Raw genomic sequence first — 3,593 nt, 5'->3', positions numbered from 1 at the left:
GTGTAAAGTTTGCCTTTTTTTAAAGTAATGTTTTTCATCTCTCCTGATAATGCCATATATAATTAAAAAAAAATGCTTTTCACTGTGCTGTCTCTTTTACTGTTTGCATGCCACTTGCATTGAGCAGTGAAAATTGCAATTGGTGTATATAACTTTTGTTACTTAAAAGGAGAGGAGAAAAAAAAAAAGGCACTACAGTGTTTGGATTATAAAAACTTGGAGTTCCTTATACATGTTTTTATCCTCCTGAAACAAAGGGTGGATTTCCTTCTGAAAGAAACAAAGCCCAAAACACCAATTGGTGGACTTGAAAAACCTGCAAATGTCTCCTGAAATATTCTGTAACATTAACACAGGATATTGTTCTTTGCCACCAAATACAATTAGGGACACAAGCACTCTGTGTATATTGAAATGATTTACTTGCACTACTGGTAATGGTACCAAGTAAAGGTAAATGTCAGATGTTTTTTTTTGAGTGGTTCCTTTGTTGATTAGTGGTATGGTGGAAACGTTGATATTGTTCTGAAAAATAATGTAAATAAAATGTCTTTTGTTCTATTAAAATGCTACTGCTTTATAAATTCAGTATGCTTCTCAAATTTCTAAATAATGGAAGAGTGAGATTTGTGTTGGTCAGAAATCACTAATTAGGACTTTTAAAAGGTTTATACTAATCTCTATTTAAATAAGACTTTTATGCATGATTCCATTAGTGGTTTAAACTGTTTTTGCTGTCCCTGTGAGCTACAATGGATACAAGAGTGTAAATTCTAAATTTATTTCAATCATGGAGATATTAAAGTAACATCTAACAGTTTTCACTTTAAATTGAAAATCTTGCTTTCAACTTCTTGACAGCTTCTATGCATGTTCTAGAATATTTTGAAGCTCTAGAGTCTCTTCTTGATTGCTTGTATTAGTTTTGCTCTTCCTTCATAGTAGTCCTGTACTTACAGATGCCCAAATTGGCTCCTTCATTATAAGTCTATGTGAACTAGAGTATGTCATAGCCCTTGATCAGTGGTGAGAAGCTGAAGGTTGGTACTAGGAGAGTTGCCATGGGAAGCTTCTGCATGCTAGGTTACTGAACTCAGGAACTACCCTGACATGTTACAGCTTTTTACATTTAAATAAGTTTGAGTAACCCATTGGGAAAGAGTATCTTTATGGAATGATTCGGGAAGCCCTAAGTTTGAGGGAGTTTTGTCTTTCATTGTAAGCCAATACCTAAATGCTCATCCTTCGGTTCCTCTTCCTCCCTGTTACCCACCTACAAAAAAGGTAGGTGTTTGGGGAGGGGGGTGGTGTCTTTAGATTGCCTGGCTTCCCAAACTTGCTGGTTTTGTTTTTTGGTGTCTCAATATTAAGCTTCTCCAATACTAGTACCTTACTGCTGGTGGTTCCCGAGTGTTCCATTTCCATCCCTCAAGATGTAGAGGATCAAAAATCAGAATGGCTTGGGGGTGCTGGTTTACTTGTTAGTCTAAATCTGTAATCACGTGCTGGAATGTACAGAGTCCTGATAGGAGGCAACGTAGCTGAGAACCTTCCTGGCAGAAGCTTGATCGTGCACTGGAACTGTCTGAATTCTTCCAGCCGGTGTCTTGGAAGCTGAAGCAGTGCAGAGAGGCCTTACAAGTGGCTCTGAGCGTGTAAGCACGGTTTTAAGGATGTGGAATTCATTCCTGAGGATTTTGCTCCCTTTGAACTCCTCAAAGGGCAATTTGCATTGTATAATACACATGTATTAGCAGCACTGATCTTTTTTGGTGCTATTTGTCCAGGTAAATGTATACTTATGTGAATAGGTGTTTTACTATATATTCTACTTTCCTTTGGTATTTATGGGGGTTCACTTTTTACTGATATTCTCAGATGAGGAAAATACTACCTTTTATCCATGGTAAATGCAGCTGGTTCTGCAGTGTTCAAGTGCAGCTCTGGACACTGGCAGCTCTGCACACTGTTCCGAGTCTCTTCCTGTATGTGCCTACTGTGCAGTATTATAATTATTGGCATTGCTCAAATCTTATCATTGCATCTTGATCCGAAACCTGTAGCAGGCAGAAGAGCTGGATGCCTGTCCCTCGGCAGCAGTATTGAGGGGGAGGCCTTACTGCAGAGTGTGTTCTTGTTACCTCCGCTGGATAAGTTGGCTGTGGTTTACCAGAGTTTATAGTGACTTCATAGCACTAGGAAAACTGAAGAGAGGGAGAAAAATCACATACTTTATTCTTGGATAATGCATGGAACTTAAGTATTGCGTTTCTCTTGCAAATTGTAATGATAATTTTAAGCAAGCTGTTTTTAGTTTACTAATACACTAAAATAGTGCTTCTCCTTAGCTAGAATACTCTGTTCTAAATTCTCTCATATTTGCTTTATTCTTATTCAAAGCAGCAAAACCATTTTTAATCCAACAAAAATACTCTGTTTTTTAAATGAGAGATTCCTTTCTTCTGCTTAATGTCTGTATTTTAAACCTCTTAAAGCTTCAGATTCTGGTTTTAGGTCCATTCCCCTGTGCTACAGCACCTGCTTGTAAAAGAGCATTGCCTGTTCTGGTGTGTGCTGCTCCTCCTGTGTGTGTGTGTGTCCTCCCCCTGTATTTCAGGTTGCTTAATCTCTGCAGCCCATGGATCTTCTGGGATGCACAGGAAGAGTGACCTGCAGTAGTAGCTACCCCTGATCCTGGCTCTTCCTGCCTCAGCCTGATCCGGGAAGAGAGTTGAAGCATCGGGATGGGAATGTGAGCTCACCCCAGTGGCAGAGCGTGGCAGGAACACACAGCTCCGAGGAGCCCTCCTCCTTTTGCCAGTCCTGGAATGACAAACTTAATTTTGACCTAATTGTCATTATATGAAATATGATTATAATAGGGCCTGTATAATCAGTGAAGAAAAGGCTGTGAGAACTCTCCTTAATGGTCATCTTTTCTTTTTTTTCTAGCTCCTAGAGGCTAGTATTCCTTTGGAAGCTCACTGGTATTTTGAGCATGATGAGCACATGCTAATTGCATTCAGAATTTTAGAATTGAAAAGCTTCAAGTTACTGAAGACAAAATATTAATATTCTGCACCTTTCAGGTAGCTTGGACCAAATAAGATCTGAGACACACTCTGTGGTTTTCCCTGGAGAGATGGAACTGATCAACATCAGGAAAGCTGCAGAAACATCCTTTTGCTGGCATCAAAATGTTTTTCCAGCTACTTTTCTGGGCTACACTTAGAAATATTTCTGCATTAACTATTCTACCATTATAACCAGTATATGCTATTTTGCTTTGCTGCTGCTTAGTGTTGAATGAGAAGAGAAACTGCTGCCTGTGTCTGTGCGTGACCTTTTTTCCCATTCCAAGGACTGCTGAAGAACTTGCAGGAAATAGAGCTGGCATGAACGGGAGCTTGTGAAAGGAGGGCTGGGGCTGATAAGCAGCACTGGGTTATCAGTCATCCCTCTTGCTTGCAATTTTCCATTGTAAATGAGCAATTAATTTGTACCCCCCTTCAGTTGCATGATGTAAGAGGCCTGTTTGTCAGCTGCACTTTACTGTCCTTTGCCTCGTTGCTATTTGTTTCTGCTTTACAAAA

Source organism: Tinamus guttatus, unplaced genomic scaffold, assembly GCF_059628265.1.
Source record: "Tinamus guttatus ecotype Peru unplaced genomic scaffold, ASM5962826v1 Tinamus_guttatus_pri_ptg000085l, whole genome shotgun sequence".
In the NCBI taxonomy this organism is placed as follows: Eukaryota; Metazoa; Chordata; class Aves; order Tinamiformes; family Tinamidae; genus Tinamus; species Tinamus guttatus.
This window is presented reverse-complemented; position numbering follows the sequence as displayed.